At 42.0% G+C, this 27407-nt stretch overlaps 1 protein-coding gene across 1 annotated transcript in view; it reads left to right on the forward strand.

Moving 5' to 3' along the window:
• The window catches only part of LOC126213347 (venom carboxylesterase-6-like), a 193692-nt gene that overhangs the window by 16479 nt on the left and 149806 nt on the right, over window positions 1-27407 (forward strand). The gene's annotated exons all lie outside the window — the stretch shown is intronic.

The raw sequence follows: 27407 nt of genomic DNA on the forward strand, positions 1-27407 counted from the left end.
TGTCTAAATAACAAAAAAATTATAGATTTCCTATCATATTTAATTCTGAGAATTAACTACAAATTTAAAGTAATTTTTTGCTATTGCTTCTATATGTTGTATAGATATGAATGAATAGTAGTCGTCTCCTACAAATAAGCATTTTCCGGTTTGTTACGAACGTCATTTTATAGCTACGTCAGTTTCGCAAACAGTGATCCTTTGAACTTTTGCTTCAAATGGTTCAAATGGCTCTGAGCACTATGCGACTTCAACTTCTGAGGTCATCAGTCGCCTAGAACTTAGAACTAATTAAACCTAACTAACCTAAGGACATCACACACATCCATTCCCGAGGCAGGATTCGAACCTGCGACCGTAGCGGTCGCTCGGTTCCAGACTGCAGCGCCTAGAACCGCACGGCCACTCCGGCCGGCGAACTTTTGCCCTTATGGTTTCTAAATGATAAATAACACTGCACATACATATGATACAATACTAAAAAATATCACATTCAAATTGATCACATAGTAACGTCAAGAAAAAAATTAACAGCGCTGCGCAAGTTCCAACAACTTTTTGAGATGAGATGTGAATTATTTAAGTCTGATAAGTAGCACAAGCAATCAGACCCTGGACGACTATCGATTTCCAGAGGTATAAGAAAGGACATGTTAATCTGGTTCGTAACAGATACGTAGCAACGAAGAGAGAAACACCTGTAGGTCGGAAACCAGTGACTCATACATGATACGTAGTCTGTCTGAATAGCCGTCTTCCAACATGGAGTGATACTGGCTCGCGAATTGAATGAGGGTGGAAGTAATACGTTGTCGGACACTTCTTGGAATGAACACTCTCGTCATTTTAACAGCACACTTGTCTGTGACCCGCTCGTGGCATCCGTCGCTGAATACTGTTTGGATCTACATAATACTCTCATGCTTACTAAACGAACCAGTGATGGAGCCCACTGTTCTTCTGTGAATCTTCTTTATGTGCTCCATTAGTTCCACAACATAAGGGCCGTAGACTGCCGTGTAATACTGAAATGCAGAAATGTTCTTAAGAAACATTCCGCCTTACGTCACTTTCGATGTAAACTCTTAAATATTTTACGATTTTTAAAATTTTACTTTGAGTCATTGACCGTATGTAATGGCACCAATTGGCAGATCTGAATCAATAAGCCTTACGTAACACTGGTCCACAGTGGATTTTTTTTTGCAGAAACCAATGAAAATGGTCTGTATTGATTTAGATATGCTGAACACGAATATCACCTTTAAAATATTACCTTAAAGTCGTCTCATAGATCAGAGTTGCAAGTAAAGTGGGGCTTTATGCTTCGCGTATGTTGAATGGTTCAAATGGCTCTGAGCATATGGGACTCAACTGCTGTGGTCATCAGTCCCCTAGAACTTAGAACTACTTAAACCTAACTAACCTAAGGACATCACACACATCCATGCCCGAGGCAGGATTCGAACCTGCGACCGTAGCAGTCCCACGGTTCCGGACTGCGCGCCTAGAACCGCGAGACCACCGCGGCCGGCGCGTATGTTGATACCGTTATCAGTAGAATATATACAGTAACTGAACTTTCCTAGTTTATTGGGGCCGTTTCTTTGGCTTCGGCTTGTGGGTGGTGTCTGAAGCATCTCTCTGTAGTATCCAGCAGAAATCACTGAATGCACCACAATTCTCTGGGATCACATCGATGTGGGAGTAAAGGAAGTGCGCTTTCAGGGTAATCTTGCAGCCAATGATCTTATAAGTATGAATGAGTTTGTCCACAAGTTCCCCTTAATTTTCTGCTCTCCTTTTTCCGAAAAACAACGTTGTCACTTTGCGGAAACAGTGCCACGCATGCTGAAATGGTTCAAATGGCTCTAAGTACTATGGGACTTAATATCTGAGTCATCAGTCCCCTAGAACTTAGAACTACTTAAACCTAACTAAGCTAAGGATATCACACACATCCATGCCCGAGGCAGAATTCGAACCTACGACCGCAGCAGCAGCGTTTTTCCAGACTGAAGCGCCTAGAACCGCTCGGCCACCACGGCCGGGGCGACGCATGCAGCTGATCAGGGGTTAGATTGGAACGAAAGTGTGTGTCCCCCAATAACTGGGATATCTGTGGTCTAATGTATATTCCCTTTAATAATTTCTCAGTGCTGAGTCGTGGAAACTCCTTACACAAATACTGAAATGCTGCTTCATTACTGTGCACAGCCTTAACAAATGCTGTCATGAGTCCCAACCTAACGGGGAATGCTGGGAGAATAATTTTGTTCGGATTCGGTAGACGTTTTTCGGCAATATTTTTTAACTTAAGCAGCAGAGCCACTGTGTGTGTAGTGTTTTTGTGTTTTTGTGTTTTTCTGTTGCACAACTGTCTCGCACCCACAGGTAGCAGCAATATACAGGGTGAGTCACCTAACATTACCGCTGGATATATTTCGTAAACCACATCAAATACTGACGAATCGATTCCACAGACAGAACGTGAGGAGAGGGGCTAGTGTAATTGGTTAATACAAACCATACAAAAATGCGCGGAAGTATGTTTTTTAACACAAACCTACGTTTTTTTAAATGGAACCCCGTTAGTTTTGTTAGCACATCTGAACATATAAACAAATACGTAATCATTGCCGTTTGTTGCATTGTAAAATGTTAATAAATCCGGAGATATTGTAACCTAAAGTTGACGCTTGAGTACCACTCCTCCGCTGTTCGATCGTGTGTATCGGAGAGCACCGAATTACATAGGGATCCAAAGGGAACGGTGATGGACCTTAGGTACAGAAGAGACTGGAACAGCACATTACGTCCACATGCTAACACCTTTTTATCGGTCTTTTTCACTGACGCACATGTACATTACCATGAGGGGTGATGTACACGTACACACGTGGTTTCCGTTTTCAGTTACGGAGTGGAATAGAGTGTGTCCCGACATGTCAGGCCAATAGATGTTCAATGTGGTGTCCATCATTTGCTGCACACAATTGCAATCTCTGGCGTAATGAATGTCGTACACCCCGCAGTACATCTGGTGTAATGTCGCCGCAGGCTGCCACAATGCGTTGTTTCATATCCTCTGGGGTTGTAGGCACATCACGGTACACATTCTCCTTTAACGTACCCCACAGAAAGAAGTCCAGAAGATCAGGAGAACGGGCTGGCCAATTTATGCGTCCTCCACGTCCTATGAAACGCCCGTCGAACATCCTGTCAAGGGTCAGCCTAGTGTTAATTGCGGAATGTGCAGGTGCACCATCATGCTGATATCACATACGTCGACGCGTTTCCAGTGGGACATTTTCGAGCAACGTTGGCAGATCATTCTGTAGAAACGCGCTGTATGTTGCAGCTGTTTGGGCCCCTGCAATGAAGTGAGGACCAATGAGGTGGTCGCCAATGATTCCGCACCATACATTTACAGTCCACGGTCGCTGTCGCTCTACCTGTCTGAGCCAGCGAGGATTGTCCACGGACCAGTAATGCATGTTCCGTAGATTCACTGCCCCGTGGTTTGTGAAACCCGCTTCACCGGTAAACGGGTAGAACTGCAACGCATTCTCTGTTAATGCCCATTGACAGAATTGCACTCGATGATTAAAGTCATCACCATGTAATTGCTGATGTAGCAACACATGAAACGGGTGAAAGCGGTGACGATGCAGTATGCGCATGACACTACTTTGACTCAGTCCACCGGCTCTCGCAATGTCCCGTGTACTCATGTGTGGGTTCATGGCAACAGCAGCTAACACACCAACTGCACCCGCTTCTCCTGTCACGGGCCTGTTACGGACCCGTTTGCGTGCTACGACCATACCTGTTGCATAAAGTTGGCGGTAGATGTTTTACAATGTGCGGCACGTTGGATGCTCTCTGTCCGGGTACCGTTCTGCATACACCCTGCAGGCTTCAGCTGCATTTCGTCGACACTCGCCATAGATGAGTATCATCTCCGCCTTTTCAGGGTTCGAATACACCATGGTCACAGTTCCTACAACACTACACTATCACAGACGTCTGGTAACACGGTGTACTACAGTTGGTCTGCGTGAGGAGACGAATGCAGAATAACAATAGCAGCAAGCGCTACATGCGGACACTGCGACAGCTAGACCAAACCACAACAGTGCACTACAGCCACACTCGTAAACACGGTCGTCATCGTAAACATGTCCCTGCAGATGCTGCTCGCCGACCGTGGCCCGTGTTTGTTACAACACGCAACTGAACGTCGGAGGTTTCAAGCGTCAACTTTAGGTTACAATATCTCCGGATGTAATTAACATTTTACAATGCAACCAACGGCACTGATTACGTATTTGTTTATATGTTCAGATGTGCTAACAAAACTAACGGGGTTCCATTTAAAAAAACGTAGGTTTGTGTTAAAAAACATACTTCCGTGCATTTTTGTATGGTTTGTATTAAACAATTACACTAGCCCCTCTCCTCACGTTCGGTCTGTGAAATCGGTTCGTTAGTATTTGATGTGGTTTACGAAATATATCCAGCGGTAACGTTAGGTGACTCACCCTGTATAGTGCAACGCTTGGCAGTCCCAACAGCACCACAATGACTTTGAAAACTCCACACCCCAGTCATTCACGCTTAAAGTAACTAACAAGTTTAGAACAGATTTGAACTCGGTATAGCTTTCCTTAGCTAAAATTGCATATGCGACAGTTATGTATGACCTTTTGTTACTATTGTGTAACAGTTATAAATTCGGGCTTCTTTCTGGGTCATCTACAAAGAATCTCCACTCATATGGTTTGTACGTAATGTTCACGCCGTCCAACAAACCGTCAATGTCTCTGTAGAATGTAATGTCGCCGTCAGTACTGAAATCTCATGCAAGTTTTTTTCTGACTATGCTGAAACGCAGAAACACCCACTGCATCAGCGAGGAGATTCCACTGTTGCAGTCGCGAAGCCAAGAGTTTGATATTATGCTTTGAAAAATCTAAATCCCTAATCAAATCAGTGAGTTCGCCCTACGTAATTTTGTGTGTTACTGCAGATGATGATGTTGGTGGAAATGCACGGTCAGTGTGACTGGCGGATGACTGCACTTTTTCGGCAGTATGTTTCGGTTCAGCATCGTCGCTTGTCACTGCTTGATGGTGCAACATATGGGGGAACGAAAACTGGCAATACTTCTCCATTAGCCATAGTGCAAATGACAGATGGGGCGTCAGGGTATTGAATATTCCTCTTCGTACTGACTCCTTTCCGCAAGGGAGATGCCATACAAAAATAGCAATACTATTCATAATTTTTAGGTTCACGCCAAATAATAGGCACAGTGGACTAACGCAGAACAAGAGCACGCAGCTATGACAAACGTCAATCAAAATCGCGTGTGGTTTCTACATTCGACAATGCTTGAGTGACCGGATGGTTCGGATGAGTCAGGCAGTAAAGCGTTATTACCAAATTATACTGGAAGCGTCCACCTCACTCACTTATCGCAGAGGAACTCTCGTTATAATGACTTTGCATGTAGTACATATAATGCCCCGTAAGTGTGACTGTGAAACGTAAACATTTATTTACCTGCAACGCTGACCTAGGAGACAGTTTTAACCTTGATTTTCGTGCTCAGAGCATCTAAATCTATAAAACATATCTACTCTCGTTTCTGAAAAAATATAAATAAATAATTAAAAGAGAAAATTTGTAGAGCAGTGATAATTCACAATACGTCACAGCGTGTCGTCCTCAACATGCTATGATCTCTGTCTTGAGGGATATTCATGTGTCAGTGAGAAAACAAACGGTTAGAAGCGATGGATATCAATCTGCTTTTGACAAAGCCTTCTATCTGGACGGAGCGCTGCTTCTTTCAGTCATTCAGAAGGAATGAATGTTGTTGCCATGCTCTAACTAGGATGCTGGCCTTCTTATCTGGTTACTGACGTCAAGATTGTGCGAAGTTATAACGAACGCATATTGGTACACCACATTTATATGGAACACTTGTTGTTTCACTGAGAACGTACCCAGAGTCTTATGAGGATATATGAACTGTCAAGCACATTCAGAATAGGCACATGGCCGAAGTTTAATCACTCTCTGGAGACACCATGCAAATACCATGCAATATCGCTTCAAGTCCTGATAGTGGCCTGAATTCGGCGAAGATGAGGGTACGCAAGTTCCTTCACATGTGCCATATTCAACTACAGCCACTTACACATAACCAAAAATGGCTCTGAGCACTATGGGACTTAACATCTATGGTCATCAGTCCTCTAGAACTTAGAACTACTTAAACCTAACTATCCTAAGGACAGCACACAACACCCAGCCATCACGAGGCAGAGAAAATCCCTGACCCCGCCGGGAATCGAACCCGGGAACCCGGGCGTGGGAAGCGAGAACGCTACCGCACGACCACGAGATGCGACACATAACCCACCGACCTAAAAATTGTGGGGCTGTTGACTGCCACGTTTCACCCGTGGTTCTAAATAGCCCCAGACAATTTCTATGGGATAAAGATCGAGTGGCCTCTCAAGGTGCGACAGGGTGTCTCAGTGTTCTTCAAACCAGGAGGGTATGCGTGTAGCCTTATGAAAAAGCTGTTGTCCTTGTAGGAGATGGGAGTATTTACTGCATATTCATCGTGAAGATGTAGAAGAAAGGGCAACACTTGGTCACCGAGAATGCTGAAAGGCACGTCGCTGTTCATGTTCACGGTAACCTGAAAGGGTGAGCCCAAGTGTTTCGACGAAAAATACCTCTGGCTGGGGCTGCATCGTCCACATGGTTAGAAGCATCGCTGGGCCGTCGATGCACTCGACGCCTCGCATCATTTGTAAAAGAGGCGAAACTGCGACTCGTCGACCCACACTACACACGCCTCCATTCAGCTGTTGTGCAATTACTGCTTTTTAACACGCTCAAGACGTGCCGTTTTATGTGAAGCTCGAGCATAAGGCCTTTTGTGGGCTACCTAACAATAAACGTCCATCATATGCAGTTCACTTAGCAGTTTTCACTTGTAAAATGTTGAACCTGCATTCACTAACAGCAGCAATTACTGTCGAACTTTAATCCAGTTGCCAGTGACAAGGCATGACCCTCGCCTCCAGTCGCTGTCGGTTAAGCTGAGGTACTGGTGAAATTTCAACCCGGTCATAAAAAGGTCGCAGGAGGCTGAAAATTTGTTTCATAACACAACATGGCGTGCAGAATGCAGTGGATAAATTCAATCTGCCAAAAAAAAAAAATTAGCATAACTTTTGAATTTTATATTGTTGAAAAAAACAATATTTTCTCAAACCCGTAGACTGAATGACGAAGGAATTCGTGGTGCATCGCAAGTACTAGCCACATCTTCTTCTCAAATGGCTCTGAGCACTATGGGACTCAACATCTTAGGTCATAAGTCCCCTAGAACTTAGAACTACTTAAACCTAACTAACCTAAGGACATCACACACACCCATGCCCGAGGCAGGATTCGAACCTGCGACCGTAGCAGTCCCGCGGCTCCGGACTGCAGCGCCAGAACCACTAGACCACCGCGGCCGGCCATCTTCTTCTCAGATAAGAAATCTAACTATCCACGATGAGGGTAGACACTTGCTACAAACATACGTCCCCTGAGTTACTCCTCTCCATAGCAGCACTTTCTTGACCTGCACACAACAATCCTTTTTAAAATCAAACAAGTTGCGCTATACTTATTGTTTGTGAATCGCTTGATTGCTGGACTCCTTACTTCTGAACTGGCACAAATCGGACACCTTCAGGCTGTTAATACTTTGTGTCTGGCCGGCCGATGTGGCCGAGCGGTTCTAGGCGCTTCAGTCTGGAACAGCGTGACCGCTACAGTCGCAGGTTCGAATCCTGCCTCGGGCATGGATGTGTATGATGTCTTACGTTAGTTAGGTTTAAGTAGTTCTACGTTCTAGGGGACTGATGACCTCAGATGTAAAGTCCCATAGCGCTCAGAGCCATTTGAACCATTTGAACTTTGTGTCTAACCACGCTAATAATAATAATACCGTGTAAAACCTTATGTAGTTCCTGCTGTGTCTTGCTGTCAATTAATTCATTTATCTGTTTTGCAGCGAATTATGAAGCAATTTCTGGCGACTGCAGGTACTATCTACGACTTGGAGAAGACATTTCCTTGAGATATTTATCATTTGAAACGTATGTGTCTCACTTTTCTCATCGGCAATGCACGGGAAAAGCACAACACTATAGGTAGTCTGTGGACTATGTGAGAAACCTGTAACCTCCACAGACTTAATGCTACTAATTTAGGAAAAGTGATTATTGATAAGTTATATAACTAATATTAGAGTCTTACAAAACTGTGATAAGAGTAACGATATTTTAAAAATAATGTACTTTCGTGACTGAAACAAATTGAATCGTTGAGTTTTTACCCCTTACAGAATTTCATTTTACACCTCAGGGGGTAATTACCCCCAGGTTGGGAACCACTGATGTAGAATGTAAGGTCTCATGAAATCGGGTAAACATGTTTTGAAAACCTTCGTAGTAATAATAAACGTCAATACCATACGTTTTCTTCAGCAAACTTTGAAGTAATGGGATATGTCTAAATTTTTACACCTTCACGCATTTCTGTTGTGTATCTTAAACAATTTACAATAAATAATGCCTTTTTAATCGTCATATGCACTGGAATTCAGTAACGCAATATACCGTTGCGCTGTAACCCAAACAAAACAGAGAAAAAAAAAACAATGGGACCGTCCGATTTCTGCTTTTTGTGACTGGAAAAGCGAAACGAAATGCACTTGTGTTACTTTGGGAGAATTTAATGATCTGTTTGACACAGTTCTGGACGGGGGAAACACTCTGGACACAGATAACATTAAATAGGTAAATGATATTACTAAACATCGTATTATGCGACTATGTAAGTTCAGCCATGCAGACTGAAAGCAGAGCCAACTGAATTCTGCCTCCTATTACATCCGTTATTTCTTGTTGCTTGATAGCGTACTACAATAACCTTCTGCAATTCATAAACAGACGGAAGAGCGAGCGTGCAGTTGAATATAAATCATTTCTCTGTAACGGCTAGTAGAGTTGGGAGTCGTGTTTATGGTGACTGGGGTTGGAATACACGTTCGACCATCGTGATTTATGTTTCCACTAGGTACCCTAGGGCCTAGAACATTTGAGGGGTTGTTCCTTCAAAGAGATCATGGTCGATGTATCCTTGTCCAGTTCAAGCTAATGACCCGGATAATGATGAACTTGTCATCGTGTCGGAAAACTGTTACCTCTCCAACTTACGTATCATCAGGAAAGTACCACTTCGGCGTAAGTTGTCATACAATAACAACAGTAATACGTTTGGACGTAGAGCACGGTTTCATTATTAGCTCTACAGATGAGTGCTGTTACGAGTTAACCCTTGTAATACTACCAGCGGTTATAGTTGGGAGTACTAAATTTCGCAGCAAGTGGTATATTTTCATGTCCAGAACGAGAGTGAGAAACAGTGATTAGTTTTGTGCTGTAACATTACCACTTATAGTCAGGAGCGTAAAATATCGCAACAAGTGACACACATGCATGTCCACAGCAACACGGAGAAAAAGTTCAGCCGGAGAAACACCGTCGTGTCGTGTTTCTGCGCTATTTTGCAAGGGCGTGGTTCCGACAGACTGATATATCACGTAGCGCTCTGACATGGTCATCTGTCTACCTCTCATTTGCATCCATTCGATACTGAGCTTCATATTATTTATCAGGATGAGCGTTAAAACGTTTGACGTATGTGACCTGTATGCTGCAGACGTTTTGTAGATTGAGATATGTTTTGATAAATTCGTGCTTAGAATCCGAATCCGCTAAAACTTTTAACCCTCTGCTGCAACTTGACAAATATCCTTTGTGGAGCTCCAGTTACTCTCTTATAACTTTGACAAATAGCTCCACTGATTCGTGAAAGAGTTAAGAAATCGTGGTATTTCCGGTTTACACTTTTATTATTGTTCCAATGTGAGCACTTACTGTTTCTCCATGCCATCATGAGAAACACTACCAAGACTGTGCTTTGACATGGGTTCGGATCGTACTTCAAAATATTATGCTCGAAGGAAAGAATTATGTGTGCTGGTGTGAAGACCAACTGTAACACATGTTTGCCGGCCTGGGTGGCCGAGCGGTTGTAGACGCTACAGTCTGGAACCGCGCGACCGCTACGGTCGCAGGTTCGAATCCTGCCTCGGGCATGGATGTGTGTGATGATCTTAGGTTAGTTAGGTTTAATTAGTTCTAAGTTCTAGGGGACTGATGACCTTAGAAGTTAAGTCCCATAGTGCTCAGAGCCATTCGAACCATTTGAACACATGTTTCAAAAATTACAACATTTTGCGGTTGGACTCTTGTTAAATGCATTTTTCACAATCGCAGTTTCGGCCTATTACGTCACTGTCACACGACAGCTGTAACGAAATGCACTGCTTAAAGACCAGTTCAGCTTTAAAAATACTTAATTATCAAGTGCTTCTCTGCAAATGAACTATCACTAAATAGAAAATACACTACATACAGTTTTGTACACTAAGTGGCATAACACCATTGATAAATACAGACTTTGAACAAAAGTCATTGTAGCACTATGCAATTCGCGAGAGATTCCTTCCTCAAATTGCACGCAATTTTTGACAACCAGCCTCCTCAATGCTCGACGGTCCCTGATTTAGCTGTGGTTGTTCCTTCACGTTGCCAGGTCACAGTCACAGCACTAACAGTATTCTTGGGTGGCTTTAGAAAGACTGAAATCTCTCAGATCTGTATGATACGCAGGTGACACCCAATGACCGGTCAGTGAGTCCACCTGACCGATCCATTGTGCAGTAACTGCTTATCTACTAGCAAGACAACACACCCCGCCTCCTTTTACACTGCCGTGTCCGCCTCTCGTGACAGATAGTCGCCAATTTCACTTTACGTAGGGCTGTCCACATTCTTTTGATCGATTTGCGTACTTGCTTTTTCCTCTATGGTCTGCCTTTACGGTCGGCTTACATTACCAGTTTCGATTTATGGCGTTGTAGAACGGATTTTTATATGGAAAAACTATTCGGAAACTAAGTTTTTCTCAACGGTTAATGGAAACATGCATGTTGTGGGTTACTAGCAGAAGACGTAACTACGGTCCATTTGCGAGTGTAACTGGGAGGAGGGGATCAGTTAATGGTACCAGAACACCCACTCCACACACCGTGAGGTGGCTTGCGTAGTGTTATAGACATAAATTCGACTGTAAAGAAAATAAAATGGAGGGCGGTGGAATATTCGTAACGCGAACGGATGGTGGATAGGGCAAGGAGTTCTTTGCTGATTTCGCGGAGATAAGAGAAGGCGGAGGTGACGAACTAGTGGAAGGTTGAATATACAAGATCCACCTCTGATTTTCCAAGTTACGATCCCTACGCCCCAGAGTAGGAAATTAAATGTGGAGCAGATCTTATAAAAAATAATTTGCACTGCGGAGCAGAGACAAGATACGGGAACACAGTTTTAAACGATATGAAACCGTTTGTAAAAGAATAATAAAATTTTTCATATACTTTTTGCTTTATTGTTTCTAGAAGTTTTTGAGTATGCTTCTAAACCTCCTTATCATTAATATAATCAGTGTCAATTAAAATCAGCTAGTTTCGCTTAATTCAGTAGATTAGTACAATGAGGACTGTAGACCACCGAACTCTCTTTTCACGCTAAAATGAATACACGCGTCCTCATCTATGGAGGCGAAAACATAAGAAGGTGAGTAGACATGTACTGTTTACCCTTGTCGGTGACTTTACATCGTCTCACATTGAAGTTACTCACTGAAATACCATTTACACATGTCATTATAAATTTTACGACGTAATTCCTACCCACGATAAAAGATGGATAGCAGACGAGATGTTACAAGAAGGTGATACTAGGAAAAAAGTAGGAGCAACGCGGGTGGGTGCGGCTGACGACCGTTATCCAATGAAAAGTCTGGAGGAGGCTTTATCCAGCAGCGGATATCAAATGACTGCTTCTCATGCTAATAACTGAGAAATATTGGTGTTCTCTGTGTTGTAGTGATCCTACAGAGGTCATTCATCTTTTAACTGGAAATTGAAGGAACCTAGGGGTTTTAGTCTGTAACACTGCAAAGTTCTGAATGTGTCTGCGGTGACACAAGATTTAGCAAGCTATAGGAAACTTAGATGAGACACTTGAGGCATTAATCTGACTCGCTATTACACGGGGTGTCTCCTCTCTTCCGGTGTTCGTGCTGGCGGGCTCAGCTCGTTGGAGAAGTTATCAGCGCGTTTGTAAACTTGTCCCAAAGGAACGGTGTGGCTCCAACTTGAAGGTGCAGAGGCCGCCTATATACCGGAAGCGGTCTCCAGCTGTGTCGAGGAACGCCGGGCCCATCGCGCTCATTACAGAGACGGCGGATTATAAGCAGTGCCCAGGATTTGCCGGGACAGATTACTTTGGGCTTTACGCAACGACCTGGAACACTGTGTAAGTGAAATTTCCTTGCTTTAAGCCTGTCTCGTTTGTCTCAGTATATTGGCTGTCATGACATTTTTAAACCTGCACCTTTAGGAGGCAGTCCCATAGTTTACCATTGTTTCCATTGTTACGGACTTGACCACGCAGAAAATTATCTCAGCGTACTTTCCCTTCCACGAGGTTTCATATCGCCGTTGCACGATCAAAGTACCGCAGAATTTTAGGTACTTTTCCTAGCTCAAATGATACTATGGTTCTCGTCAAAGAAGTCAAGCAATATTCACACTGTAGTCATCTATTTTCCACGTCAATGTGACACCAGGATCTTTAGATACCACAATCCAAGTAAGACGTATCAAAAAACCTACATAGTTATTGAATTAGTGCCAGAAAATTGGTTTATCCAGTTTACTTGATAATATAAAACCGACAGTAAAAAGAAAACGAGACAGATGGAGATGGAAAAAATAAGTAAACTATTTACTATTATGAAAAATTTACATTTTTTCATTTATAATTGAAGAAACTTACTGTTCGTAAAGCAAGAGAGATGTGTTCGTATTAGGAAAAATAGTCAGCCTCGTTTAGTAACGAAGCATGTTCTCTCCGCAAAGCATACCGTTAATTGTGTCCGATACCCGCAGAAATTAATATGAAAGAAAGTACAGGAGTTTTACAAAAAGCTCTCAGAAGTATGGGACGAATTTGACTATCGTCTGAATTTTTGTCGGGAGCCAAGTGGCGGGCATATTCAACTTCTGAAATGAACAATCTGATGTTGAAGGTAGTAGTAAAAATTTTTTTTGTGCGTGCGTACGAAAGATATACACTCGCTAAATCGGATGGCTCTTTGAAAATAGGAGCTTTGTAGGAGCATAACCTCTTGAGGACGAGAGCTATTGGTAACTTACGTCAGAGGGAAGGTAGGCTGCTGAGAGATACAGTTCTGAGACAGTTTAATCAATCAGTTTAGGATATTAACGACTGCGATGTAAGGGGCACTCAAACGAAAACGAGATAGATGGAAAAAAAATGGCCAGGTGCGAATAGGAACAGCAATGAGGGTTCCGTACATACTTAATTATGTATATAGACAGTCCACCCATTCTGGGAATCGAGAGTCTCGACCAGTTTTGCCTGTTACCGACATTGATATTGGAAAGATATTGGTCCCAGGGATTCAAAGATTTTCGAGAATGTTTTAATTTATACAATATAAATGCGACAAAGTCATGCAGGAGGTAGGCGATCAATATTATAATAATCATAATTCTCCATTCAGGCTGAATGGGTTGCAGTGTAAAAACTCAAACTTCAGGTAAGGAATGACTTTATCTGCATCTATATCTACGTGATTACTCTGCTATTCACAATAAAGTGCCTGCCAGAGGGTTCAATGAACCACCTTCTAGCTGTCTCTCTACCGTTCCACTCTCGAACGGCAAGCGGGAAAAACGAGTATTTAAATTTTTCTGTGCGAGCCAAGATTTCTCTTATTTTATCGTGATGATCATTTCTCCCTATGTAGGTGGGTGCCAACAGAATGTTTTCGCAATCGGAGGAGAAAACAGGTCATTGAAATTTCATGAGAATATCCCGTCGCAACGAAAAACGCCTTTGTTATAATGATTGCCACTCCAATTCACGTATCATGTCTGTGACACTATCTGCCCTGTTTCGCGATGATAAAAAACGAGCTGCCCTTATTTTGTACTTTTTCGATGTCATCCGTCAGTCCCACCTTATGCGGATCCCACACCGCACAGCAATACTCCAAAATAGGGAGGAGCAGTCTCTTTAGTAGACCTCTTGCACCTTCTAAGTGTTCTGCCAATGAATCACAGTCTTTGGTTTGCTCTACCCACAATATTATCTAGATGATCGTTCCAATTTAGGTTATTTTTAATTGTAATCCCTAAGTATTTAGTTGAATTTACAGCCTTCAGATGTGTGTCTTATCGCGTAATCGAAATTTAGCTGATTTCTTTTAGTACTCATGTGAATTACTTCACACTTTTCCTTATTCAGGGTTAATTGCCACTTTTCGCACCATACAGATATCTTATCTAAATCATTTTTCAAGTCATTTTGATCATCTGATGACTTTACAAGACGGTAAATGACAGAATCATCTGCAAACAATCTAAGACGGCTACTCAGATTGTCTCCTATGTCTTTAATATAGATCAGGAACAATAGAGGGCCTATAACACTTCCTTGGGGAACGCCGGATATTACTTCTATTTTACTCGATGACTTTCCCATTTCAGACAGGAAATCACGAATCCAGTCACACAACTGAGGCGATAATCCGTAGGCACGCAGTTTGGTTAGAAGACGCTTGTGAGGAACGGTGTCGAAAGCCTTCTGGAAATCTAAAAATATGGAATCAGTTTGACATCCCCTGTCGATAGTACTTATTACTTCATGAGTATAAAGAGTTAGTTGTGTTTCACAAGAACGATATTTTCTGAAACCGTGCTGACTATGTGTCAATAAATCTTCTTCGCGGTACTTCATAATGTTCGAATGCAGTATATGTTCCAAAACCCTACTGCAAATGGACGTTAGTGATATGGTCCTGTAATTCAACGGATTACTCCTACTTCACTTTTTGGGTATTGGTATGACTTGAGCAGTTTTCCAGTCTTTAGGTACGGATCTTTCTGTGAGCGAGTGGTTTCATATAGCTGCTAAATATGGAGCTATTTTATCAGCATACTCTGAGAGGAACCTGACTGGTATACAATCTGGACCGGAGGCCTTGCCTTTATTAAGTGATTTAAGTTGCTTCGTTACTTCGTTATTTTGTTGCTCATATCACGTGTTTTAGAATTTATCCATCATCAGGTATCCAGGAGCGATTACTGCACGTGGATATGGCGTTTCAGCTTGCATGTGAAACTAACATTCGCAGACTAGTCTACGTGCAGTAATGGCTCCTCGATATCTCATGATGAATGAAGTTCGAAATGCTTCATACGAGCAGGAAAGTCATTCTTTGCCTGATGTTTCAGTTTTACCACTGCGACTCCGTAAGCCTGAATGCAGAACTACAGAGTGATTCAGTTTCAAGTTCGACGTGAGACAGAAAATGACAAAAGAAATACTTTTTCATGTGATATAGTTACAAATTAACTATTTTCCAGTTTTTTTTCCTTTACTTGTACTGTGAAAACTTACTTCTTGGCAAATTTCATCATTGTAGATCAACAGAAAATACACTATAGGTTTTGATGAGTGAGTTTGCGAGTATCAAAGTATGTGACAAAAACGGCCGTACCTTTTGTTTTTTATACTGCCAAGGGACCAGAGATCTTAGTATGGAACATAAACTTCAATTTGGTACGTCTACTCGTTTCTGAGAATACACGAACGGAGAAAACGTCTGATAGCAAATGACAAAACTTTTTCCTTGTGATGTAATTTCACATTTACAGTTTTCGAATTTTTTCCTTTGGTTGTATAGTGAAAACTTGTTTCTTGCCAAATTTCATCATTTTAGGCCAATAGCAAGTACCCTATAGCTTTTGTTGAGTGAATTCGCGAGTATCAAGATATGCGACGTAAGTAGCCGTATCTTTTGATTACACTGACTAATGAAACTTTAATTTTTTTTACACCGTCAAGGGACCATAGACCTCAGTATTTGACAAAAATTTCAATTTGATGTGTCCAACATTTCTCGAGAAAAAGCTTTTTAACAGTCGGACAGACAGACAGACAAACAGACATACAGACTGACAACAAAACAATCATATAATGGTTCCGTTTTCACTGATTGAGGAGGAGAGGAGGAGGAGGAGATTTAGTGTTTAACGTCCCGTCGACAACGAGGTCATTAGAGACGGAGCGCAAGCGCGGGTTAGGGAAGGATGGGGAAGGAAATCGGCCGTGCCCTTTCAAAGGATCCATCCCGGCATTTGCCAGAAGCGATTTAAGGAAATCACAGAAAACCTAAATCAGGATGGCCGGAGACGGGATTGAACCGTCGTCCTCCCGAATGCGAGTCCAGTGTGCTAACCACTGCGCCACCTCGCTCGGTCACACTGATTGAGGCACGGAGCCCTAAAAAGGATTTAAACTATTACTGTTTCAAAAGTAACCGCCGTAATTGTTAATACATGTATCTCACTGTGGGACAAGAGAGTCAATGCCTTTATGGAAAAATGTTTACAGTTGTTTACGGAACCATGATTATACCGAAGCATCCACCTCTTCGTCCGAAGCAAATCGGCGGCCACGCATCTTTCTTCAAGGTTTCAAAAATATGGAATACGCATGGCGAGAGATAGGAACTGTACGCAGGCGGTGTGAAGATTTCTCAGGTGAAACTCTCGCAGCGCTGGCGAAACAACCTTGTCAATGTTTGGGCCGTTATTAGTCTACAACGAAATAATGCCGTCCGTCAACATTGCTGGCCGTTTGGACTCGATGGGGCGCTGCAGTTTTTACAAAATGTCCACGTACCTCTGTGCGTTAGTAGTAGCGCCGTATTACAGAGGGCCTTGCAATCAAAGAAGAAGGTCGTCTTGACTTACCAGGTAGTGGCGTGCATGTTGTTTCGACTAACATGCAAAAGTTTCACAGAAAAGTACTTATATGTCCTCCGCACAATCCCGGTCTGTCCCCATACGATTTCCATATTTTGGGACCATGAAAAAGACGTTGGTGGATGTCGATTTGCTTCGGACGAAGAGGTGTACGTCTGGGTACAATCACGGTACCGTAGGCAACCGCAAACATTTTTCTATGAAGGCGTTGTCCGCCTTGTCTCACAATGGGATAAGTGTATTAATATTTATGGCTAATAGTTTTGAAACAATAAATACTTTCCTTACATTTTTCCGTCTGACTCGTCTTCATTTCCATGCATTACTTTTTGTTGATGACTCGGAAAATCGAAAATACTAGGCACAGTATTGTTATATAGTCACCGTTTGTCGCCTTTTGTCATAAATTTGACTTCAAAACGGGAAGGAAAATGTAGGTATTTTCTGTCGGAAACTAATTTTCTTTTCTCATCACAAGAAATCATTTTAAAAACTTAGACACAAGGTTGAGGTTGTACAGTTAGATTTATTTTATATTTCACTATAAATCGGCTTTCGGAAATCTAGATCATCCTCAGATATCATAAGATTAAAGAGACAGTCCATATATCATCATCAGCGAGAGTTCATAGCTGTTCAAAGATTAGTACTATTTAGTAAGTCACAATATATAGAAGAACCGCATTCCTTATTACACCTAGAAAAGTGTTTACATTCATCGACCCTGCAGAATACCATCAGTTATCGAAACATCCCGCTATGAGATATGCTATAGAAACGAAAAACGTTATTAAAACCTAACAATCCATATTTAATGGTAGTAACTTCAAATACCCCACAAACTTAAACCCAATAGCACCTAGATTGTACGGGTTACCTAAGCTTCACAAAGAGTATTCCAATAAGACCTGAAGCGTCTTCAGTTTCAGCACTTTTCCATAAATTAGCCGAAGAGTTACATTCGATAATTTAAAAAATATTACACAAAATTTCGAATAGCTAATTCGCTTACATTAATGAAGAAAGTAAAAGATGCTCTCGTTCCACTTAGCGCAAAGCTAGTCTTATTTGATTTCAGCAGCGTATTTTCCAGTACTGCAGTTTGGGAGACTATGGAAATATTAATAGAAGTCTTATATACAATCAGAACGAATCCGATAGAGACAGAGGATATAAGATTGGCAACTGAGACTCGCTTAAAGCAAAATTATTTTCAATTACAATAGACTTTGTAAAGTCAATCAAATGAGTTAGCAAAGGAGTTCCGTCAGGGCCCTTAGCAGATGACTTAATTTTGAACAAACATTTTTAGATAAAGAGTCCCCAAGTTCTACAGTACGGTACAGTAGTAAGTGTGTGGATGATGTAATGTGCTTATGCACAGGTACCACCAGAATATTAATCCAATTTTTCCAACATTTAAATTTTCATCACTATAAAATTAAATTTACAATGTTTTCAACGAAATTCGGAGGAAACTGAATCAACCTTTTAGACCTTACCACTGACAGTAGTAGACAAAAGCATTTATTGAAGATATTCAGGAACGGAACCTCTACAGACACAGTATAACCTGCGAATTCCCAGCATCCTGTATCACGTAAACATGCAGCTTGTTGCTCCATGATGCACCACTTGCTATCTTAACACAAACCACATTAGGTTTCTAAAATGAATTGAAAATAATTAAAGAAGTAGCATACAGTGATGGTTATAGCGCTATGCTAATTGACAACATACTCAGTAGAAACAAGAGAGAGAATATAACAGTACTTCTAAACTACACGCATAACAGGTAGGCCCCAAGTTGTATGTAGTCAGTACTACACCAAGTCAGGCAACCCACTTTGCAGGTGCTTTTCTTACTTTCTGCTTCAACTTCTTCCACAAGATGGCAATATTAAACATGTTCAAACCAAGCATATTAGGAAAGCAAACCGTAGGCAAAAATACTCCTCACGTGGAGTAAGGCCGCTTAATTAGCAGCAGCAGTTAATTACTGAATTAGCAACCGCTGTCGCGGGCTGCCGGATAGTGGCTTTTCTGCTATAGAATCAGTCTTATTTCTTCAATTCATCTGGGGAAACGCTTTTTTCCCGTAATGGCAATAATTTTATCAGAACTGTTTAGTGGCTGCTCAATGCGTTGTACAACGAAGTGGCAGTTTCTAAATTCACTGAAAAAACAAAGTTTGTTTCCAAACTCAGCTATTATCTCTCAGATAAAACTTTCGATGGAGGATCTCCCATTATTCCCAACGTTTCTAGACTACTGGAGAAGGCTAGAAGATAGACTATTGATTTGGAAGAAAGTCTGTCATTGCATATCCACCCTATTAGACCTGTCTAGTAGCGTCTTTATTTTGTCCGTGAAGGAAATCTTGTACGCAGCGTGTAATCTCTGCTTGGACTCTTTGATAATAGTACTTTCCATAGTCGTCGGATTGTCATGGGTGGGTCACTATCTCCGGCACTATAATATTTATAACGTTTATCCGTTTATTTCTTTAATATTTGTGAATGATATGACGCATTTTGTGCACGAAACAGGCATTATTTGTTATAATACTGATAATCCTGGTTATTTCGAGGATGTTAAGTACGTAATTATCAGTAAGCCCAGTGGTTTGACATTGAAAAATACCTCACTGTAGGGCACTCACAGAGACAGTTGCGATGGTGACGTAGCCCCAAGAGCAAGGAGGTGGGCGGGGGGGGGGGATTAAGATTAGAGCCACCAACCTCATTTGCTCTTGCGCCCTTCCGACAGGCCGCTACCGTCGGGTGTCCCGGAAAGCTATGCCTGTCAACGGAAAGGCGGTGCTCCAATGAAGATTAATTGAGGTGGAAATGAGACCGGGAGTCTACTCCCGCTAATATTAGAAAATTATATGAAGTGTTCAATACGCAATGTAACACTTTTTTTTGGCCCGTTTGGGTTGAAAAATACAGAATTTGTTTTCAGACGTCGTGGAATATTCCCCCTTCAGCCACTATAGTTTCATGAAGTTTCAGTAGGTGGCAGCGCTATCAGTAACCTTCGAAATGGCGTCTGTAACGGAGGTGCGTTCCAACCACAGAGCTGTCACTGATTTTCTTTTGGCGGAAAACCAGGGCGTCGTAGATATTCATAGGCGCTTACAGAATGTGTACGAATACCTTGCAGTGAACAAAAGCATGGTGAGTCGTTGGGTGAGGCATCTGTCGTCATCGCAACGAGATCACGCGAACCTGTCCGATCTCCCGCGTACCGGCCGGCCGCACACGGCTGTGCCCCCCTGCAATGTTGGAACGTGCGGACACTCTCATTCGAGATGATCGACGGATAACAATCAGACACCACACTGCTCAACTGGACGTCTCTGTTGGTCGTGGTGACACACTCATCCACCAGTTGTGGTAATCAGTGGTGTGTGGCAGCTGAGTTTCTCGGCGCCTAACAGAAGACCATAGAGAGCAATACCATCTGCGCGGAGTTGCTTGAGCATTACAAGGCCGATCGTAACAATTTTTTGTCGAACGTCTTCAAAGACGATAAAAAAAGGGTGCATCACCTCAAGCCGCAGACAAAACCGCAGTCCATGGAGTGGCGCCACACCACTTCTCCGACGAAGTACTTCAGCGCCACATCCTGAGTCGGCAAAGTCATGGCGACTCTCTTCTGGGACTCTGAGGGGATTATTCCGTTTTATGTTCTCCATCATGGTGCAACAATTAACTCTGAAGTGTAGGAAAATGAAGAAACAACTTCAGCCTGTTCGTCGCCTCAAAAGTACAAACGATTTTTTCCTTCTCCATGACAACGCAAGGCTCAATAAAGGCTTGTGCTCTGTCTCCAGTGAACCCATTGGCAACGGGATTTGAAATCATAATCTTACTTTCTTCACTGGTCTGCTAGGGAAACAGTTTCAATACCTGTACGACGTTATGCAGTGACACTATAAATAAGACAGATTTCTAACACCACGCCTGTGTTCTCTTACGACACTGTCATTTTGCAACTATATTTGTCTGGATGACTTTACACTGTCATTACTGACCTTGCAACGCTGTAAATGACATTTTTGGGCACCTGGTTTTCTTCTGAAGAGTTTAATCCCCCCCACATGACTATCCTGGGGACGTTGAAAGGTGATTGTGTCGTATAGCCGTATCACAGTGTCACCTATACCTAGTATTGTCACCTCGCAGACAGTACAATGTGAAGAAATTGCGGTGCGCGTGTAGTCAAGTGGCCGCTGAAGCAGCAGGTCACATTGAAAAGCTGACAGTAATACTGGAATTACGGGGTACACACCACATCACAAATTATCAGAAACATTCTCCATGGAGCTGAAACAGCAAGGAAGGCGAATCGTCGATTTTAAAATGACCCAGTGTATGATAATAAATCATCCAGATGTGAATGAATGTCCTCATTTAAATACGTCGGTGTAGTCTATGGGCGGAAGGGCAATACATCATTGAACTCAAATATATTGTCACACAACTATGCCGGTTTTAACGTGTGCAAGGTCATCACAAGAGTGATGTGACCGAAAGTTTCATTAGCAATGATGCAAACAGTCACAATGGGAGAACAGGTACTACGCCTAACGCTATTAAGCTTTTGTAAGAGAGTAAAACATACATATTACTTCGCAAGTCAACATCCCTTTTTCTCAGCACATATTAACTGTACAGGAATTAATGAGATATAGTTAAAGTTTTTTTTACCCAGCTTCTGACATTGTATAGCGATTTTGCACTAAAACGTACAGTTTGTGGAAAAAACTTAGCATAAAAGAGACTTTTAACAATCATAGGCAAAAGGGCATCATGGATTCTCAGCTTTGTTCCTATATTTTATACAACGAACTTACTAATTACTTATTAAACCAGTTTATTAATCCAAATAACTTACTGAAATGCAGCCGGGTGACGTAGTCGACAACCACAGATATTACGGCTGGAGTAAGTCTTGCCATTTTCAAGACAAAACTGCGGCAAGTAAGCGCCGTGCAAGGATATTTAAAACCTCAGTTTTCATAGATACTCCGGAAAGATAACACTCTCACACACTGTAAACAACAGCGCCATTAAAAACCAAAGATGACGGCCGTCACTTATCGATACTGAAACTGATAATCAAAGGGTGTGATAACATAAACTCTGTCCGCATGTTTTTTGACAAGGAAGAGAGATGGATTCCATGCAGGATTTAAACGAAAACCACCATCTCTATTTATAAGATTACTTGCTAAATTAATTTCAACAGCTTCCTTAACAACACTATTACAGTAGCTGGAAGTGGATGCCAGAATCTCCGTGTTACTATATTCCATAAGATAACCACTGCCAAGACGGTCTAAATATCTGAAAAATATCGCAGGTTTCAAAGCCGCCGGGTCCAAGGCACATTCCTCGAAATCTTCCATAAACAAATTGCACGTAACAGGCGACATCGGGCTTCCCATCGACACTCCATCTGTCTCTTCGAAGTACTAGTCACTGAATAAAAAGTAAGTGGAAGTCAACACATATCGAAAAAAGTTCGTTAATTCAGTACGAAGCATAACCTCAATCAGCCGTAAGGAATCAGACAAAGAAATACGAATGAAGAGAGAGACCACATCGAAACTTACTATAATATCAGAGTCACTGAAACGCATTCCCTCGAATCGACGTAAGAAATCCTCCGAATTCTTAACGTGGTGCTCACATGTGCCTACTGCCCTCTACAGAGCAGCAAGGTGTTTTGCTACACAACGTGTCGGATGACCTATGTTACAATCATATGAAGAGGATTCCCTTCCTTGAGGACGTTAGGGAAGCCATATAACCTAGAGTGAGCAACACAGTAACAATTAAGATTCTTGATAGTCTTCTGCGATAAGGAACTTTCTTCAGGAAGCTGTTAGTCTTTGTCTCAGTACTTTTTTTGGGGTCAGCACCGATCCTTCGACATGCTCAATCAGACAGTACATTTAAAAGGTGCCGCGTTTAATGGGCCTCATCTCCACGGTATTTCTTTCCAAATAATAAGTAATATGTGCATCTAGTTTGGCTGAAATCGATCCAAGGGTTTAGGGGTAACTTTTTACCCGTGTATTTGGCCGCGTACGTCTTAGTCACAAATATTTCACATATATTTCACATACTTCGCACATATTTGTACTGATATTTCACCTGTATCTCTAGCGAATTTCTTCCTGCAGCTTTGGTTACAGGCAGCTCATCATGTTTAATGTCATAGCTCCTCAATGATATGTCGTACAATGACATGCTTGTGCAGGTACATCCAGTGGCATATGTGGCTACTATCTGTGAAATGTGTTGCTACAAGAGCTAGAAGTAAATGGCTAATAAACTAAAATGCCATGCATAATGTGGCAGTTTCCCTGCAAGAACAGCAAAAATGTAGTAAGCGATAAACTTTTGTCCTTTCATCATTTTGTAGGTGATGTAAGCGAAGAAAAGCCTCGTAAAGGTTTGAAATCAGGTGTTATGTTTATTGCAAGTGCTCTCATTCTCAGTTACTGGGTGGATGTAGCCTGGCTATTTGCGTGTCGTGAGCTACACTAATTGTTCACCCCAACCCCACGATTTGAGAGATAGGTTTTTAGTATCCTCACAGAGTTTCTTACCAGACAGGAAGTGACATATGTATCAAAGTTGGTTGAAATAGATCCTGTGGGTTTAGAAGGAGTTTTGGAACATGTATACATACATCGACTTTTATAATATGTATGGATTTCGTAACCTGTACATCCCAAAGCTTCAACTGATTTAATCATGTATTCTTTCTGCTATACAAAATGTGCATAATAAGTAACATTTCTTTTTTGTTGCTCTTCCTCATGTTGCGGTTTTAATGTCAGAACTGTAAACGGACAGCTTATGACACGACAGAACCATTTACAGCTACTACAAGCGTTGCAGGACAGGAATTAAATAACTGTTCCTAAATGAGAATTCAGACTTTCTCGGCGAATCTCGATGATATAATCTTCTCGGGTTGACAGCCGAGTCAGTGCGTTGTTCTCCGGCAACATTTCATCAAGCTTCTTACTTCCATCTTCAGGCGAATATGCCTTAAGATAACAAGTAATAAACTTGCTGAAACGTTGCCGAAGAACAACGCGTTGACTCGGCTGTCAACACGACAAAATTTTATCAACTATTTCTAAAATTGTGAAAATCGAGGAAAAATGGTTCAAATGGCTCTAAACGCTATGGAACTTGACATCGGAGGTCATCAGTCCCCTGGACTTAGAACCACCTAAACCTAACTAACCTAAGGACATCACACACATCCATGCCCGAGGTGGCATGGTGCGACCGTAGCAACAGCGCGGTTCCGGACTGAAGCGCCTAGAACCGATTGGCCACAGCGGCCGATGAGCAAAAATTAACAACTGAAGTTTATTCACTATGTTTGGTCTTCAAGAAACCTAAGGAATATGTAGTCCTTCACTGAAATAAATACTGATCGAAGCAACAATATTCCACTTAAACAGAGGGCCACACGACGTCGTAATACATCACGCTCCTTCAAAAAAACCAACGGGGCACAATTGTTAACGCGTGGGTGCCCAGACCTGCTACGTCTTTTCATGCAAACACGCCATAGCAACCTAATGCAGAGTAGACGTTGTTGCCGGTTACGTTATTATAAAGGTTTCCACAACAACGTCTAACTTTAAGCATAATTTGTTTATTGTTCAAACCTGTTTATTAATAATGGCGTGTTATGGCAATTCGGGAGATACGACAATCTCAGAAGCTTTGCTGTCCTTCACAGACAGTTTGATAGTGGTGCTATTTATGTTGACTGGCACTAGTATACGTGGTTCCTTATGAGAATCGTAACGGCCACATTCAGCAACTCCTCTACCTTGACTGTCTGCTCTGAGTAACATTGCTCTGTCACATTTCAGACGATAAGATGCAGTGACCCGTGAATAGGAAAAGATTAATAACAGTCTACCCAGATTGGGTATGAAGTCGAGGAGACCATTCTGGACAGTTTATGTGATCCAACCACTCTAGACTGAAGATGGATGGAGGGAGACATGGAAAAACAACACCAACATAAAGCGAAGACCCTACACGTATATCAGACCTGCAACTGCCTTGGAGAAGATGGTGTCAACTGATCAGAACTCAATCTGGACATGGTGAACTGAGTCCTTTATATACAAATAGTGACTCTCAGATTCCCCATTGTGTGACTGTGAGGCTTTAGAGCTGATCATTGACCGTATTGCATAGGAATGTCCCGAGAGATGTTTCAGTGCAGATTGGAAGGATATCACCAGTGTCTCTTCAACAACACTGGAATCGCTAGACTCTCGACATCACTCTGTAAGGTCAAATGAGACCAGAGCTCTTCCATATTCCTTTAGTGCTTTATTATGTAAATACTGCTGTGATCTCTATATGTCATACAATAAATAAGAAAAATAAATAGCGGGTCGAACAAGGCACCACAGTGCTTATAAATTGCATTTATTTTCGGCAGAACCAAATTCCAATTCTCATTCCTCCATATTGATTAAGGATTCCCATGTTTTCTTAAGCTGTTTCAGTAAGATGACCACCGATTTTCTTGTCCATCTTTGTCCAGTCTACCTAATGTTCTATCCTTAATGGCCTTGAAGAGCTGTTAAATCATAAGGATCCTTATTCGACGCATATGCAATGGTTATTGGCAGATTACGAGACTGCGTACAGGCGAGATGATACCAGAGTTGACAGTGGTAGCGGTCTCGCGTGCCACCGGCCCAGTTGCCATGGTCCTAAAAAATTCATGCGCGTCGGTCGTCTGCGAATGCCGCTCTCAGTTATCTGCACCGAGCAAACACAAATTTAATATCAAGTTCCGCAAGGATTCCACCTGCCGTACACGCTGTCTGAGTTTCCTCTTCATTTTCTCTACCCGGGAAAATACACGAGATTCTGTTCTCTTCTGGACCTTAGTAAAGATTACCCTGCTGCCGCGTAAAGGAAATGCAACACAAATACCGGAGGGAGGAATTATCTTACGTTAAAACAATTTTGGTCTAAAGGGTTCATATGCTACCAACTAAATACGTACACATTCGTTGCTGAAGTTTATAAGCACTATTTTCCTGGAATCTCGCATGTAACTGATTTTCGCGCAACGTAAGAAGTTTCGTGGAACGTGGAAATGCTTCTATGATTTCCTTAAAAGTACGTTGTTTGATTGAAAGCGTTTAATAAGGTTTTTAGCCATTTTTACATTGCGATTACTTCCAGATTTTGGTCGTTCTTGTAAAGATATTGTTATAAGAATACTCAGCTACTTAATAAGAAATGTTCCACAGAGAGCAAGTGATAGAGAAAACGAAATTGAACAAAATAGAAAGACTACAAATGTTTTTAATGAAATTTGACATAAATAAACTGTAAATAGTATGTGATCATTATACGTATGCTTGTTTGAAAGCCGCCCGCTGTGGCCGAGCGGTTCTAGGCACTTCAGTCCGGAACCGTGCTGCTGCTACGGTCGCGGGTTCGAATCCTGTCTCGGGCAAGGATGTGTGTGGTGTCCTTAGGTTAGTTCGGTTTAAGTAATTCTAAGTATAGGGGACTAATGACCTCAGATGTTAAGTCCCATAGTGCTTAGAGCCATTTGAACCATTTGAACCTTGTTTGAAAACTATCTATTTAGTGTTTTATGACTACAGATTACAAACGTATGACATGTGAAACAATTTTCGCATCCAGTTGCTTAATTCTGTTATATATGTACAAAAAAATGGCTCTGAGCACTATGGGACTCAACTGCTGAGGTCATTAGTCCCCTAGAACTTAGAACTAGTTAAACCTAACTAACCTAAGGACATCACAAACATCCATGCCCGAGGCAGGATTCGAACCTGCAACCGTAGCGGTCTTGCGGTTCCAGACTGCAGCGCCTTTAACCGCACGGCCACTTCGGCCGGCTATATACGTACAGTTTCATTATTATGATTCACCTGTTTCGACAAATTAATTTGTCATCTTCAGAAGCTTACAAAACTAGGGATGTTATACAGTGAGGTGATGGGATAACGATATGCACATATACAGCTGGCGGTAGTATCGCGTCCACATCATATAAAAGACCAGTGCATAGTAGGAGCTGTCATTTGTACTCAGGTAAGTCTTGTAAAAAGGTTTCCGGCGTGATTATGGCCGTACGGCGGGAATTAACAGACTTTTGGACGTTGAATGTTAGTTGAAGGTACACACATAGGACATTCCATTGCGGTTTCAGGCTCTGTCTCAGGCTGATACTGATCTTCGGCCTGACGTGGCTGCTTGTCCTGTTCCAGAGGTTGCCCCTC

The sequence above is a fragment of the Schistocerca nitens genome, chromosome 1, assembly GCF_023898315.1.
Source record: "Schistocerca nitens isolate TAMUIC-IGC-003100 chromosome 1, iqSchNite1.1, whole genome shotgun sequence".
Classification (NCBI taxonomy): Eukaryota; Metazoa; Arthropoda; class Insecta; order Orthoptera; family Acrididae; genus Schistocerca; species Schistocerca nitens.